At 34.4% G+C, this 18566-nt stretch overlaps 1 long non-coding RNA gene across 1 annotated transcript in view; it reads left to right on the top strand.

Moving 5' to 3' along the window:
* LOC123385062 overlaps window positions 1–11199 on the top strand; it is a 332116-nt gene extending 320917 nt beyond the window's left edge. Inside the window, exon 4 of the long non-coding RNA XR_006597077.1 lies at window positions 7678–11199. This is a non-coding gene — a long non-coding RNA (uncharacterized LOC123385062). The remainder of the gene's footprint in view (window positions 1–7677) is intronic.
* Window positions 11200–18566: the final 7367 nt, after the last annotated feature.

Raw genomic sequence — 18566 nt, 5'->3', positions numbered from 1 at the left:
TCTAAACACAGATGAAATATTAAAAAACATCATGAAATTTTGGCCACAGTTTTGCTTCTACACCTTTCTTGTTTTATCAACCATAGTGAAAACATTATAATAAGCTTAACCTCAACAAATATTTGTAGTAATTTCAAAAATTAAGTTTTCGTGTTTCAGTTCTTAGCTTAAGTCAAACCTACATTAACATTTTTTTAATGTTTATTTAATTTGGAGAGAGCAAGAGAGACACAGACTGTGAGCAAAGTGGCGTCAGAAAGAGAGAGAGAGACACAGAATCTGCAGCAGGCTCCAGGCTCTCAGCTGTCAGCACAGAGCCCAATGTGGGGCTTGAACCCATGAACTGTGACATCATGACCTGAGCTCAGGTCAGTTGTTTAACCACTGAGCTACCCAGGTGCCCCAAACCTACATTTTTTTGACATTGGGGTTTTGACACCGGGTTTTCTTTTTATTCCTTTTAAAAGTTTATTTATTTATTTTGAGAGAGAGAAAGAACACTCAAGTGGGAAAGAGGCAGAGAGAGAGAGAGAGAGAGAGAGAGAGAGAGAGAGAGAGAGAGAGAATTCCAAGCAAGTTCTGCACAATCATTAGGCGGTAGGACTCAGGACTCAAATCCATGACTGTGAGATCATTACCTCAGCCAAAACCAGGAGCCAGACGCTTAACCAATTTAGCCACCCACGCGCCCCTTGTTTTCTAATAGTTCAACAATGTGCAAAATAAACACTAGTCGTTCAATAATATTTTTATCACTGATATCACATAATTGAAGTAAATAATATTACATTTACAATTTTATGTATAACTTTTCTCAGTATATTACCTGATAAATTAATAGTTGTATGTTTGCTTTTTCAGGTTAAATAACTATTTGTTTCATTATTATTGTATCCATCCTACACATTCAGCCATTCTAGCACTTTATTCCAAAATACCTTTTATCAAATCTACCCCTTTTATTGCTTTCTATAAATATATTGCCTCCAGTAACACTAAAATGTAAATAGAAAAAGAAAGAATATTATTTTTTTAAGTCCATCATGATTATAATCTTTCCTAGTGTCATCTTGTTTTTGTTGAATTCTGTGAGTTGTTTGGAGTTTATATCACTATTTTTTTCAGTCGTAAAATTGCATATGCTTATTTGTGTGCAAGCAACATTTCATGATTGACAATTAAATCTTCCTTTTACAAAGAATCTGTAATGGCAGAAATTTTATCTGACCTGTTTGAGAACTTAATGAGAATAATTTTCTTGCTAATTTTCATTGTTTTGGTCAGTAATTATACTGTAATTAAATCATGAATTTGTAATATCCTCATGGCAAATTTTATGTGAGTGATGTTGGATAGAAATCTGCTCACCTTTATTGTCTCCATTTTTAAAAAATTTAAGCAGACTGCTTTTTTGAAGATTCACTCTCACATTTTAGATTTTTATTCAATGGAATTACTCTTCTATATTTCTAACATGATTTTGACTTATACTCTTACTAATAATCTAAATAATGTGAAGAATAAAAATTAATTGCATTCAGTGTATAATACGTAAATATGTATTCATCAGAAATAAAGTTAGTATAAAATTAAAAAGTAAAACATTTTATACATTTACAAAGGAAATAATTTCTTTTCTAATATATTAAAAGTATCTAAGACATTCAAATCCATTCAAATTATAATTCAATATTAACATTTAAAATTAAATTTATTTAAATAAATCTGAAAATTATAATTCATTTAATTTTTAAAATTAAACTAAAATGTATAACCTGCATAAAAAGAGAACTATTAGTTAAATCTAACAATAAATGACACATTGTGAATTAAGGAAATGGTATCATGCTTCCTATGTGTTTTATCTGGCCTTATATAAATTTAAAAGGAATATCAATACATCAATTACTTTTTAGAAAATGTTTCTCGGTTGCTAATTCATCTAATGCCAGTGGTATGTTTATCCATAAGTACCACTGGAATTACAAACTGGAAAAAGAGAGGCAAGAAAATAAACACAGCACCACTGAGAAACTATTCTTTCCTATGCAAAAATCCATTGTGTGAACAACTACCTAAGAGACAAGATTTGATAATTAATTTTCTACATGCAAGTGCTTCTGCTGATAACTCTTCACTGCCCTTCGGAGCAGTTCCATGCCCTACACTGGCAGTGGTTCAGCCCTCAATCCTTTACTCAGATGCTTTTGGTCATGGGACTTGTTGAAGAAAAAGAAACCAGCCTCCCCTTGGGGTTTTAACAAGGTTTACCGTGAGATTGAGTATCTAGGGTTGATTGGGGTAAACAGTGTTGGTGTTGAAAGATAGATCTTAAGTGACAGAAAGTGGCATTGGTTCTATAAATGGTTTTGCAGTAACACATGTGGGGACTTGTAAAATATGGGGCCCAGAGCAAGCATCCTCTTGAATTTAAGAGTTCCATGGTACTAAAATTGCATTTAGTTTTCAGTGATATTCATTTTATGGAAAAACATTTCAGAATATTTATAATTTCTGGTTAAGACATTTTCAGTTCTTTGTGGATGGAGTCAGACTAAGTAAATCAGATACAATAAATACATATATTTGTTTTCTTAGAATAAATACAATAAAATGAGATATATTAGGAGTAGAGAGTCACTGTGCTGTAATAGAGAAAATGGTTTTTCTGAGTTAAATTCTGGTTCTATTATCTCAGAACAGTTCTGTACTTTTCCCTCCAACTAGATGGGCAGGGCTAAGTCTATCTTCAGTGTGTGCCTTGGGTCTCTCTCCTCTGCTTTCCTTCCCTCCTCCTTCTTCCAACTTGCCTGGACTCCTTGGATTTGGGACCTCTTCTTTTCTTCTCCACCGGGGATCCTTTACTTCACCTTGGCTATTGGTTCATGTTTTAGACAGTGGGTTTAATCTATATTTTTCTTCCAGGAACTTAGAGTATAGGCAGGAGTGATGGGAAAGCAACCTTTTGATACAGCTCCAGAGTAAAACAAATCCTGTTTTTTTTTTCTGTTTCTGTTTTCTGAGTAATAAAAATTAGTTGCATTAATATCCTTAAAGAGTCTTTAATCCCTCTGTGATATCAAACGCAGGACTCAAACTCACGAACCATGAGATCATAACCTGAGCTGAAGTTGGACGCTCAACTGACTGAGCCAGCTGGGAGCCCCACCTTACATAGTTTTAAATAGTATTGTTTCTCCATGCAGGCTTTAGGGAAATAATTATATTAATTTACTGTTATATTTGTTTTATAGAATGTTTAATTTTATAAATTTCTTCCTTCAAAACCAGCTAGAAAGGAGTTAACATATTAAATGTTTACATAGTATGAATTTAGATGTAATATTTCTAGTATAAATAGGTAGGTTAGAAAACTGAATAATCACTCCTTATATGACATTCTGCTGCTGAATTTCAGTGTGTCTTTGTGTGTGTGTGCAAGAGGCATGGGCACATGGAAAAATAGAATAGTGAGTGAATATGAGTTTCCTTAATAATTTGATAAACTGCATGTTAACATAGTAAAAAATGGATTGATTTGGACATTTGGTTTGTTGAACATAATCATCTACATAACACACTGAATGACAATATATTTGATTCGGTAATGATATATTTATAAACTGTTCCATAGGTGATTGGCAAATAAGATAACTACTATTGAAGATAACTACAATGATGTATTCAATTTATCATATTTGAGTTGTCCAGATCCATTTAATTTGTGAATTAGCAGTAATAACAACAGCAAAAATATTTTAACATATTTTTGTGATAGGTCATTTTATTTTTTCCATGTCCTAAGAAAAAAACCAAAAAGAACTATTTTGTTTACCTTCCAGCAGAATATGAGAAGCCAGATACTAAGTGTATCAGGAGATAGGACACTAAAAGCAATGTAGGTTGAAAATCATAGTCTTTCAAAATAACCCCATATGAATCAACCTATGCAGACATCTTCTCTGTACATCATCAAGCTTGTTAAGTTATACAGGGTCATTTTTGGCATTTCTTTGGTGGATAGAAATTATCGCTGTTTTCATCTTATTTAATAACACAATGACATTGTCAATATATTTACTGTAGACAAAAATTAATGACTCTGATGTGTAAGTTCTTTATATTATCACATCATTTAAACTTCACTGCAATTATTCCTGTAAAATCATTGTTATTAGACCTAATTTTAATGATGAATCACAAAGTACTCAGAGAGCTTATGTGACTCTACTCCTAGGTAGTCATCACAGGATTTAGAATACAATGTTGGACTCTAACACATGTTCTTTCCCCACTATATTATACCGAACATCTGGTAGATAGAATGAAGACCAACAACTTAAAAGTCTAAGAAGAATTTATTTTTCTGTTACTCTGAAAGAAAGGAATGTATTTTTTATCATGTGGTCTTGAATATATTTCTATATTTTTCATGAATATTGGGAGATAGTATTTTTCATAAATATGTACAATAGTGTCTCCCATTCAACATGCTCTGTTCCAACGTGGTGGCACTTCTCCCATTGAGAGACGGGGGCTAGGTTTCCCCGCTTTGAGGTAAGGAAGGGTTGTGACTCTGGCAGAAATGATGCTATGTTGCTTCTTCATCCAAGTTCAAAAAGACAATTCATGGTTTTCATGGGACCTTACTCTTGCAACCTGGCCACCATTCTCTCAGAAAACCCAAGCACTCCAAGGAGAGTAACCAGGGCCCACAACACCATCTGAATTCCCAGAGCTGAAAGCCCAGCACCAACTTGCCAGCCATGTCAGTGAGCCATCTTGGATGTGCATCCCCCAGCTCTTGTGCCAGCTGACACCACATAGTACAGACCGTGAGCCCTGTTGAGCCCTGTCCAAATTGAATATTTGGTATCAGAACAAATTATTGTTGTTGTTTCAGACACTAAGCTTTTGGGTGGTTTGTTATACAGCAACAGATAACTCAAACAGTAACCTAAGATACAATTTTCTCCAAGGACTGTTTTAAATTCTATATATTTAAGGTAAAACAACACAATGATTTAATAGATATTTTAAGGGCTTTTATTGCTCACACTCATAACTTCTCACCTAAGATGTGACCATTTTTTGTCTAAACTATTGTAAAATAAAATATACACTAACAATGGATAATTACCTCATTAACTCGTTAAAAGCTTTTTTCTTATTGAGAGAGAATGCATTTTAAAAGACAGCATTTTCGTCAAAGAAATGTTTTTAAACCTCTGATTTGGCAGGAAAAATCAAAGCTTAAAAGCATTGGTTGCATTCATGAAGTGCTTTTCTTATTAATTGTTGGAGAATGCCAAAGTCCCTTGTGGAACACATGGCAAAACAAGCTGATTAAGAGGCTTAGTATTATTTTTAAATTACTTAATTGCCATTTAATGAAATAGGGAGCTCTGACTTCCACGCTACCTAATAAAATGGTTACTCTGCAAGGAATGAATTGCTGGTTGCACTGACCTTGCAGAGCAAGCTGGGTTTAAAGAAGCCACATAATACATTTCTACAATGATGGTGTGGGGACTGAAAGCCAGATTACTGGAAATGTGCGTGTTAGCATTTATATCTCTTTTATAATTGCTGAAATAATGGCCAACATACATTAAGAAATGTCTGGGTATTCCGCTGGGTGCCCTGATTGCAGTGAAACCACATATATGAATACCTCTTAATTGCTAAAGTAATTTCTAAGGAACTAAAAACACAGTTCATTTGCTTTTCCACCCTGCCCTTGGGAACCTGCAATTTTGCTTCATTACAACCACTCAACCTTTAGCCCTCATCCACTTCAAAATGGTTTGCAGTGTTTTATATATAATAAAACAGCATCCATATGTAGGCATGCACAAATCTGTTATTTTTGTTAGCGTACTGTTTCCAAGTTTGGAATTAGCTACGTTTGAAGCCAAGAATTTAGCCATATCAATGCATATTTATTATATGTGCTTATTTTAAATATAATATATATATATATATATATATATATATATATATATATATCCTCCCACTTAGTGAATATATCTTTTTTTAGCAGATCTGCAAGAGCAAATGTATATTTGAAAAGGGAAACTGGGCTACTTTTTGTTTTATTTACTGCAGCATCTGATCAAACTAACTAGCTGGATAAAGACAGAATTTCAGGAGCTCACATTGTGTATCAGATTTCCAATCACTAGTATAAAACACTAATTCCCATGGTAAATTTACCATGAGGTTAAAAAAATAAATCTATGTATCTATATTCATATATGTGTGTGTATGTGTATATATATGTATGTATATATACACACACACATGCCATATCATAATATATATCTTACATTTATATATCTTATGTAGGGGCGCCTGGGTGGCGCAGTCAGTTAAGCGTCCGACTTCAGCCAGGTCACGATCTCGCGGTCCGTGAGTTCGAGCCCCGCGTCAGGCTCTGGGCTGATGGCTCGGAGCCTGAAGCCTGTTTCCGATTCTGTGTCTCCCTCTCTCTCTGCCCCTCCCCCGTTCATGCTCTGTCTCTCTCTGTCCCAAAAAAAAAAAAATTATATATCTTATGTATATCTAAAATGTATATTATATATACATCTATATATCTTCTGTTTCTGATGAGATTTTTAAAAAATTTTTTCTTCAAGTTCATCTTATATTTTCTTTCTTTCTTTCTTTCTTTCTTTCTTTCTTTCTTCTTTCTTTTTTTGTTTCTTCTTTCTTTCTTTCTTTCTTTCTTTTTTTTCTTTCTTTCTTTTCTTTGCTTCCTTTCCTTCTTTCTTTCCTTCCTTCCTTCCTTCCTCCTTTCCTTCCTTCCTTCCTTTCTTACATGTACTTTCTTTCACAGCCTGGTCTCTTTGTCACTGTATTCACTACCTTCTTCCTGTATATATTATTTACTTTCTTATTGGTAACTGACCAAAATTAATTACCTTATTCTCAAATAACAACACCCAGATTTTCCTTTTTTTCATCGACTTGTAGTTCATGTATTTCAGATGAAGGTGGCAATCTTCAATGTTGGTCACCCAATCTAACTTGTTCAGTCAATACAATCCATTCCTGTGATTACTATAATTAGTTTGGGTTGAGCATGTGACATGCATTTAGCCAATGAAAAGGATCTGGGAAATCATATGTTTTCACTCATATGTGGAACTTGAGAAACTTAACAGAAGACCATGGGGTAAGGGAAGGGGAAAAAATAGTTACAGAGAGGGAGGGAGGCAAACCATAAGAGTGTCTTAGATACAGAGAACAAACTTAGGGTTGATGGGGAGAGAGAGAGAGAGAGGGTAAAATGGGTGATGGGCATTGAGGAGGGCACTTGTTGGGATGAGCACAGGGTATTGTATGTAAGCGATGAATCACGGGAATCTATCCCCGAAATCAGGAGCACAGTGTATACACTGTATGCTAGACAATTTGACAATAAACTATATTTGAAAAAAAGAAAAAATAAAAATTTTAAATTAAATGGAAAGAAGAAAGAAAGAAAGAAAGAAAGAAAGAAAGAAAGAAAGAAAGAAAGAAAGAAAGAAAGAAAAGAAGAAAGAAAAGGATCTGGGAAAGACTACAGACCTGCTAGGACAGACATTTTCTTTCTACTAAAGACTGATCATAACTACTACATAATAACTACTAAAGGCTGATCATAATAACTGGTGGCAATCTTTGTTTCAACAGGAGGAGAGTGTGATGAAGAATGAAGACAGAATAAGAGACAGATGAAAATAGATTTTTGATACTTTAGTAAAGTATATGGATCCAACATGATTTAGGTTGTGGACCACTCAGTTACTTAAGGCAACACCTGTCCCCTTCCTGCCCCTTATTCCCCAGAATCTTGTTTGTTGTTGTTTGCTCAAGTTCACTTGGGTTTCTCTTACTTGCAACTCAAAACATTCTGACTATAATCCTCTTGACTTTTTTTCTGTTTTTACATTTCTTCCCTTTAGATCTCTCTGTTTGTTGTCTACTGCACCCCCATCCAATATTCTATCAAATTTTATTCAGTTTACTTTTTCTCATTTTTTCCCATCTTATGTGGCATTATATTCTCTATTTCCTTTAGTACTCTTTCCATTACTCTGCTACCATTTTTTTTTGGTTGTATCCATTCTTTAGCCAGATCTAATAAAAATAGATTCCTCTCTGAAATATCTTCCACAACTTATGGTCAGGTCAAACAACTTTAGTAAACTTTATATGTTTAGACAAATTCCAACCACAAAATAGAGAAACTCTATGCTTTTTTTACATTAGTCAAGGACAACAATAGTCACCATTTTCCATCTCTTATATTTTCCTTCTGTACTATCACCATTTGCTTTTAAGAACTAGTCCACTTCAGAAGTAATAAAGTCCAGAATCCTTTGGAACCAGAAAATTATTCTGAAATATATATGCAAATTAAGGGACATTAGAGGTATATTAGACTTATACTAACAATGAATAGTAACACATAATAAACAAAAAATAATACAATGTACCTATGTATTATGTGAAATATAGAGGAGCTAGAGAAACAATATATAATATATGGTGTTTCTTACAATTGATAGCATCTGTTCACATCAAAAACTACTTTGAAGAAAGTTTCTTTCAAAATGTCATTGCAATGAACTATATTTATAAAACCAAAGTAAGTGTAAAATAAAGAATGACATGTAAATGACGATAGGGAGGTTACCATATCATGTTTAAATAACAACCAAGTTCAAAATCCTTCAAATAGGAATTGACCTTACCTGTCTCTTGATCAAGATTACCACTTTTTCATCCAAAACATTCATTTAAATTCAAAGAGTGCTTATAAATAAGTGTGTAATTATAGCTGATAGTGACAAGTTTCACAGATCATCTGGCTAACATCCAAAAATCCAGATATTTTTGAGGGTTATCCAACTGTAAATAGTCAAGAAGTTCAATTCAATAAACATTTTAATGTACCTTCTTATAGTGTGGGAACTAAAATGTTGATAAGATATGTTCTTAGTGCTTTAAGATAGAGTCTACTGTAGGAGAAGATTCAAGCACATTACCCTATGATAAGTATTCTAATGGGCCTAGCAAAAATTACTCTGAGAAGACAAGACTAAGTTATATCTCATTATTTCTGAGGGAGTTAACGAAAAATACCATGTAATGAAAGTATTTGGATAAGAGTAAAAGGATATCCTAAATACTGGGTGGAGGTGGGGAAACTATTTCATACAGAGGGTTAACAATGTTACAAAGAAATGGAAATCTAAGAGCATATTGACAAAGACTCTTCCTTGACCAAACTTTAATCAGTTTCCTCTGAACTCTCTTTCCTATTGGGCCTGAACCCTAGTCCTTGTACCAGTCTTTGGCCTGCTCAGCTGAGTTTTAGCAAGTCTTCCCACTGTTAATATCTAACCACCCTTGGTGATTTGATATATAAATTCTTGCCTGCCTTTAGCAAGAAGTGTGTTAGGACAGTTTAGCAAGAATCACCCTATATCTCTTCTTAGTAATTTTCAATCCATTAACCACTTACTCTGTTCATTGGTTCTAAATCCCCAGCTGCATTTCTGTATTTGGAGTTGTAAGCAATCAACTCTCCCCTACTGCAAAATCCCTATTGCAATTGTCTTGCATAAAGTCCTTTGCCATTTTAATACGTGTCAGAATATATTTTAATAATATGACACCTCTAAGATATTTAATCAGTATGACTGAAAAATTGTGGGAGATCAACATTATCCCTATGCTTAAGAAGCTTACAATGTATTTTAGGAGATAAATATTAAGTATAATGCAAACAGATACAATAAATTATAAAATAAAGTTATGTATATATATATGTTTAATCTCTGAGAAACCATTTAATTCTAATTTGGTAGGAATTGGGAAGGCTTCAAGGAGAGAGAAATAAAGAAAAGAATGCAGTGAAAGTGGGGAAATGCATTCCAGTCAGAGGAAAATGAGTATTTTAAACCATTAAACCTTAAAATTATAAAGGCTAATGGGAAACCAAATGGCATCTGTGCACAGTGGATGAAGTAAGTTTTGAATTTAGACTATTTAAATTTGTTTGAAGAATTTGTTCAAAGATGACAGATTGGATACAAGTGTTTTCTTTCATTCCCTGCCAAAGTCTCATATAAAAGACATAAATGACATGAAATGGAACGCCTCCATAGGACAAAGAGAATGAATGAAGAGATAATAGTGAAATATTTTGAAAAAGGAAAATGGATAAGTGATGATTAACTTCACAAATACCAAACCAAACAAACAGACAAGCAAACTTGATCCTAAAGGAACAATGAAAAAAAAGAAGACTTCGAAAATTCCAAAACACTCAGGAAATGGTAGCACTGAATACTGCTTGATGTAGGTGCTTTCCAGAATAAAATTCAATGACCTTTAAAGAGAGACAGAAGAGTCAAACTCCACACAACATATCCACAAAGTCCAGCATAATTTTATGTACATATATATGACATGGAATAAATAACTATAAATATTTATTCAGAAAAATTAGTCTAAAATCAATTTTAAAAATAAGAGGAATTGTTAATAGAAATAGAACCCATAATAACTGAGATGTCAGCGTTAGCAGAAAAGATTTTAAAACTCTAACATAAATAGGTACAAGGTAATAAAGGAAAAGATGCACATGATGAGTAAAATGATGGGAAATCAAGTCTGCTCAAATGTCTGAAATGGAAATAGAAATTCCAGGATATAATAGTGCAATATCTAGAATGAACAAATGAATGGGATTACCAGAAGGTTAGCAGCTGCAAAGTAGATAAATAAATAAAGAAACACACAACAGAAATGACCCAACTCGTATTTAAAAAGGGACAAACAAATAATTGAAAGACTATTAAGAGAGCTCAATATTATGTGAAACAATATTAAGAAGTCTGATGTAAATAAGTTGGAATCCATGAAAGTGAAGAAAGAGTGAATGATTCAGAAAAAAAACACAGTATTTGAACAAATAATAGTGAAAATTCCCAATATTTTACAAAGTATCCAAATCCAACAAAGCTAAACACACTCAAGTGGGACAAATTTAAAGAAGACAGTCACATCATAGCCAAACACTGAAGATAACACAAATCTTAAAAGCATCCAGAGAAATATGATACACATTTAGTTATCAAGGATATCCATATGAAACCATGCTGATGTATAATCACACATGAGAATAGGTCAAATTAAAAAGAAAAGAACATAAACACCAAGTGTATCTAAGGATGCAACTCTATATTTCATCACTGATAGGATTAAACTCTTATTTTCTTTTTTTTAAATTTTTATTATTTTTTAAAAATTTTTAAATGTTTTTATTTATTTTTGAGACAGAGAGAGACGGAGCATGAACGGGGGAGGGTCAGAGAGAGAGGGAGACACAGAATCGGAAGCAGGCTCCAGGCTCTGAGCCATCAGCCCAGAGCCCTACGCGGGGGCTCGAACTCACAGATCGTGAGATCGTGACCTGAGCTGAAGTCAGACGCTTAACCGACTGAGCCACCCAGGCGCCCCTAAACTCTTATTTTCAATGTTTCACTTTGCTCTCTTACCAGCCCTTTTTGGGATCACTATCCAAATAAAGTATTTACACTTGAGTGTTTTGTTTTGTTTTGTTTTGTTTTTATATATATGAAATTTATTGACAAATTGGTTTCCATACAACACCCAGTGCTCATCCCAAAAGGTGCCCTCCTCAATACCCATCATCCACCCTCTCCTCCCTCCCACCCCCCATCAACCCTCAGTTTGTTCTCAGTTTTTAACAGTCTCTTATGCTTTGGCTCTCTCCCACTCTAACCTCTTTTTTTTTTTTTTTTCCTTCCCCTCCCCCATGGGTTCCTGTTAAGTTTCTCAGGGTCCACATAAAAGTGAAACCATATGGTATCTGTCTTTCTCTGTATGGCTTATTTCACTTAGCATCACACTCTCCAGTTCCATCCACGTTGCTACAAAAGGCCATATTTCATTCTTTCTCATTGCCACGTAGTATTCCATTGTGTGTTTGATTCAGAGTTTGTTTTTATGGGAATACAGACCAAGACGATTTCAGGGACGCTACTGATGTTCTTGGACTATTATTACTGATCCCCTGCTCCCTTCCTCTTACTACTGTATTCTGAAAGTGTCTTAAATTGCTTGCAAAGAACTTATCTCTCACTGTTCGCATCTAAGGAATCTGGCCTCAGACAACAATCTTTTCTATCTTTTCTCTAGTAGACCATTATTTCCACTACTTAACATGCCTATTTTTGAATGTTTTATTTTTTTTATTAAATTTTTTAAAAAATTTATTTATTTTTGAGACAGAGAGAGACAGAGCATGAACAGGGGAGGGGCAGAGAGAGAGGGAGACACAGAATCTGAAACAGGCTCCAGGCTCTGAGCTGTCAGCACAGAGCCCGACGCGGGGCTTGAACTCACGGACCGTGAGATCATGACCTGAGCCGAAGTTGGATGCTTAACCGACCAAGCCACCCAGGCGCCCCTTGAATGTTTTAAACAAAATATTCCCAGTTCTTTTATTTCTTTCATAATGTAAGGAAATACCTATCTATACAATGTTTTACTAGGATGATTACTTTTAGATTCTTTATTCTTTATCTTGATATATAGATTCTTCTATGTTTCCTTTTGTGTTATTTTTGCCTAAGTCCTGGCTTAGTCTTTTTCTATTCAATATTCATTTTTTAACATGGGCAATTATGAATTAATTTAACAAAACTAAGATGACTATTGAAGAAAATGAAATGGGACAATAAACAATTGCAATCCATAATTTTAGAAAACTGTTTTCCTAAACCAGGTAGTTGTTTTAAAATTTTTTAAGGTGGCTTAACCTTAGGTTGTAAATAATCATCTGACTTACAGAGAGCTCTGTAGAAACAGGATTCTTTTTGTTCTTACCTGTGTTGGTGTCCACTATCACCACCTACAGAATTGATTTCTGCTTCTCCTTCTTCCTCCTCTATTCCTTACCTTTAAAAGAGTTATAGGTTTTTTTTTAATTGAGATAAATATTTTTTAAGTAATTAAGTAAAAGAGTGCCTTTATTTCTCTTGACAAAAGAATACTTTAAATTATGTTTATTCAGATATAAATGCCAAGCTTAGACTCCTATTAAGCAAACCATACTGTTCTCTGCTTTGCAGGTTTCTTAGTTTTTTTTATAATTTTATAAAGGATTCTTGTTTCTGGTCACTAGTTCATTATGATCATCTGCTCAAGTAAGATTCCTTGTTTGAAAAAAATGGAATAATTTTTAGTATTTCTCTTCTTTAAGATTTTTTTATTCATAAAAAATACTAGTGAGACAAGAGCTGTTAGGGCTAAGAAGCTACTTCACTAATCATGAAGTTATAGTTTAAAAGTTGCTAAGATGCTAAAGTTTTAAGAAATATGAGAATTTCAAGACTTGAATAATTAGAAAATTTTAAATGCTTGCGAAAAAACTAATTTTCACCAACCCACTTAAGAGTACTCCATAGAAATTTACTCAAATGGAAATTCAGATAAATTTATGACACAGATATAGCTTGAAGTGGTCTTATAATAATGACAATGGAACTATCATCTTTAAACTTTATTATACATGCATTAATAAAAAAGTAGTGATAGTTCCAAGGTCATGTATTTAATTTTAAATGCCATTTTTTTTTTCACAGCATACTTCTGTCTTCTTTATTTGAACCTAGAACCAAAGTGTTTAAGGAGACAGAGAAAGCATCTAGTCCAGTCTGTAAATATTATAGATGAAGAGTTGGGGTAGAAAGGCCAAGAGCCTTGGTCATTATCATATAATATGTCATATTCATGCCTAAACTTGTAATCCACATCCAAGATTGCATACACTGGCCTCATCTAGTTATAAAAGAAAAAGGTTGATTTGGAGACCTTGCTGTGTTCCTGTTTCAATCCCAGCCTGAAGGAACTGTGGCATTGATTTTTTTTAATTAAAATATATACAGTATATTGATGTCATAAATAAAGTTTCTGAACATTTTATACACATGGCAGAGATTTCCTGACCTACTTTCAAATCAGTATTAAATGCTTACAGGAGTGTGATAATTTGTTTTTTGGGCAAAAAAACTGCTCATAAATTTAAATCTGTTATCTCTGTGGAATATCTCCATGACTTACACCTGAAAATCTTGACAGGAGGACATAATAAATAAGGCACCTTAGCTGCAGCTTGTAATTTATCAGATTTCAATCATCCTCTTCTCATTATGTTAACAGTAGAAGTATAATCATATTAAGAAAAAAATCTGTGGACTCAAAAATCTTGTTAAACATCCAGTTCTGGATTATGTGTTCAGATTCTGATATTAAGGGAGGTAAATTATATGCATGTGTCCTGACATCTGTTGTAAACATATTTGCCAAATTCCAAATTCTTTGCAAATAGACAATAAGGAAACCCCAAATTATATGAATAATTATGTATTTATATATGATCCTGAAGTTATGAAAGTAATTTTTTTTTAAAAAGTGTTCAAGTACTGAAGTATTTGAAAGGGATTCAAATATATGAGGTCCTTTAGAATGGTGTTTTTACTTGAAAGATTTCAGGCATGTGATATAGGCATGCTTATGGCATATTAAAAAAATCAATAACATAATCTGGTACTTTTTTCTGAGAAGCAAGTTGATTTAAACACTAACAAAAACACTCACATTGGGAATACCCTTCCAACATTTCAGCTTTTTAAAATAAGCAGTTAAGGGAGGAGTTAAGATGGCGGAGAAGTAGGGGGACCCTGGGCATTCTTCCTCCCTCAACCACAGCTATATTGAGGTCAGATCACTTGGAACACCCAGGAAATCCATCTGTGGTGTGGCATGAGGATCTCCAAGGTTGGGGGGAGATAGCATGGGGAGTGTGAGGTGCATGGAAGTGAATTGGATGAGGGAAAAAATGGCAATACTGCAGAGGGGAGGGAACCCATTAGAAAGACAAAAAGGAGAGAAAGACAAAGGGGCTGTGAAATGGCAGTATTGAGTTAGCACAAGGGGAAAAACTCTCTGGACCATGAACTGGGAATGAGAAATACAGGGAGTGCCAGTTTTGATTATCTTGTGAAGCCATGGCAGCCTACTTTTATTCCAGGCTATTCTAACAAACAAATCAAAGCACACCTAGTTAAAGGGCCAAACACTCCCCACTGCAAGCGAGGAGGAGCTCTGCACAGGACTGGCCAGTTGGAAAGCCACAAAGCAATAGCAGAGTGCACAGAGCATACAGCATAAACACTTCCTGAAGTGCCAGAACCTGGACAGTGTATGACCCCTTTTTAATAAAGCAGTACTCTCTGGTGCAGGAAACATAGTAAACTTTTAAAACATGCAAAAGACAGAACTTAACCAAAATGACAAGACAGAAGAATTCTCCCCAAAAGAAAGGTCAAGAAGATATCACAGGCAGCAACTTGCTCAAAAAAGATATGTGATAAATCTGAACAAGAATTTAGAAAAATAGTCATAAAACTACTGGCTGGGCTTGGAAAAAGCATAGAAGACAACAGAGAACCAAACCCTTGCTGCAGAAATCAAAATACTCCACTTGCAGCAATAGGCAGATCATCTAAGCAGAAAGTCAACAAGCAAACAATGGCTTTGAATGACTGAACCAGATGAGCTTAACAGATATATTCAGAACATTTCACCTTAAAACAGTAGAATACAAATTCTTCTCAAGTGCACATGAAACATTGTCCAGAATAGATCACATACTTGGTGACAAATCAGCCCTCAAGGGTACAAAAAGATCAAGATCACACCATGCATATTTTTGGATCTCACTGCTATGAAACATGAAGTAAACCACATGAAAAATTTGGAAAGCCCTCACATACATGGAGGTTAAAGAACATCCTACTGAAGAATTAATGGGTTAACCAGAAAATTAAAGAAGATATTAAAAAATACATGGAAGCTAATGAAAATGAAAACATGACAGTCCAAACCCTTTGGGATGCAGCAAAGGCAGTTCTAAGAGGAAAGTACATTGCAATTCAAGCCTATCTCAAGAAGCAAGAAAGGTCCCAAATACACAACTTAACCTTACACCTAAAGGAGCTAGAAAAGGAGCAGCAAATAAAGCCTAAATCTGGGAGAAGAAGGACATAATAAAAATTAGAGCAGAAATAAATGGTACAGAAATAAACAAACAAAAAAAGCCCAGTAGAACAGATCAGTGAAATTCAAGATGGTCTTTGAAAGAATTAACAAGATCGATGAGACTTACCAAAAAGAAAAAAGAAAGGACCCTAATAGATAAAATCATGAATGCAAGAGGAGAGATCACAACCAACACTACAGAAACACAAACAATTAGAATACTATGAAAAATTATATGCCAACGAACTGGGCAATATTGAAGAAATGGAAAAATTCCTAGAAATGTACAAACTACCAAAATTGAAACAGGAAGAAATAGAAAATTCGAATAGACCCATAACCCACAAAGAAATCAGTAATCAGAAATCTTCCAACAAACAAGAATCCTGGGCCAGATGGCTTCCCAGGGAAATTCTACCAGATTTAAAGAAGAGTTAATACCTATTCTTCTCTAAGTGTTCCAAACAATAGAAATGGAAGGAAAGCTTCCAAACTCATTCTATGAAGCCAGTGTTACCTTGATTCCAAAACCAGACATAGACCCCACTAAAAAGGAGAATTATAGGCCATTATCCCAGAAAAAACTCGATGCAAAAATTTTCAACAAGATACTAGCAAATAGAATTGAACAGTACATTGAAAGAATTATTCTCCATGACCAAGTGGGATTTATTCCTGGGCTTCAGGCCTGTTTCAATCTCTGCAAATCAACCAACATGATACACCACGTTATAAAAGAAACAATAAGAAGATGATGCTCTCAATAGATGCAGAAAAAGAATTTGGCAATATATAGCATACTTTTTCTTGGTAAAAACGCTTAAGAAAGGAGGGATAGAAGGAACATATCTCAACATCATAAAGACCATATATGAAAGATCCACAGCTACTATCATCCTTAATGGGGAAAAAATGAGCGCTTTCCCCCTAAGGTCAAGAACATGACACCGTCTTTCACCACTGTTTTTCAACATAGTACTGGAAGTCCTGGACTTGGCATTCAGACAACTAACAGAAGTAAAAGGCATACAAATTGGCAAGGAAGAAATCAAACTTTTACTCTTCACAGATGCCTTGATTTCTGCATGGAAACCCCAATAGACTCCACCAAAAAAAAAGTGCTAGAACTGATATATGAATTCAGTGCAGATGCAGGATATAAAATCAACATGCAGAAATCAGTTGCATTTCTATACACCAATAATTAAGCAGAAGAAAGAAAACTCAAGGAATTGATCCCATTTACAATTGCACCCAAAATAATAACATACCTAGGAATAAACCTAACTAAAGAGGTAAAAGATCTGTGCAATGAACACTGTAGAAAGTTTATTAAAAAAATGAAGGACACAAAAAAATGGAAACACATCCCATGCTCATGTATTGAAAGAACAAATATTGTTAAAATGTCAATAGTACCCAAAGCAACCTGTACATTCAATGCAATCCCTAGCAAAACGATGCCAGCATTCTTCACAGAGCTAGAACAGACAATTCTAAAATTTGCATGGAACCAGAAAAGACCCTGAGTAGCCAAAGTAATGTTGAAAAAAGAAAACCAAAGCTGGAGGCATCACAATTCCAGACTTCAAGCTATATTACAAAGCTGTATTCATCAAGACAAAACAGATACATAGCTCAATAGAACAGTACAGAGAACCCAGAAATGGACCCACAAATGTATGGCCAACTAATCTTCGACAAAGCAGGAAGGAATATCCAATTGAAAAAAGGCAGTCGCTTCAGCAAATGGTGCTGGGATTACTGGGCAGTGGGATGAAGAAGAATGAAACTGGATCACTTTCTTACAACATGCACAAAAAATAAATTCCAAATGGATGAAAGACCTAAGTGTAAGATAGGAAACCATCTAGAGAACAGAGGCAGTGACCTCTTTGACCTCAGCCGCACAACTTCTTACAAGACATGTCTCTGGAGGCAAGGGAAACTAAAGTAAAAATGAGCTATTGGGACTTCATCAAGATAAAAACTCCTGCACAGTGAAGAAAACAATCAACAAAACTAAAAGGCAACAGACAGAATGTGAGAAGATATTTGCAAATGATGTATTGTATAAAGAATCAGCATCCAAAATCTACAAAGAACTTACTTATCAAACTGAACACCCAAAACCAAATAATCTAATGAAGAACTGGGCAAAAGACATGAATAGACACTTTTCCAAAGAAGACATATAAATGGCTAACAGGCATATGGAAAGATTCCCAACATTATTCATCATCAGAGAAATACAAATCAAATCCATAATGAAATATCACATCACATTTGTCAGAATGGCTAAACTTCATAACTCAAGAAACGACTGATACTGGCAAGAATGCTGATAAAGGGAAACACTTTTGCACCATTACTGGGAATGCAAACTGGTGCAGCCACTCAGGAGAATAACATGAGTTTCCTGAGAAAATAAAAAAATAGAG

Source organism: Felis catus, chromosome B1, assembly GCF_018350175.1.
Source record: "Felis catus isolate Fca126 chromosome B1, F.catus_Fca126_mat1.0, whole genome shotgun sequence".
In the NCBI taxonomy this organism is placed as follows: domain Eukaryota; kingdom Metazoa; phylum Chordata; class Mammalia; order Carnivora; family Felidae; genus Felis; species Felis catus.
Note: the sequence above shows the minus strand (reverse complement) of the source record. Positions and strands in the feature narration are given on the sequence as shown.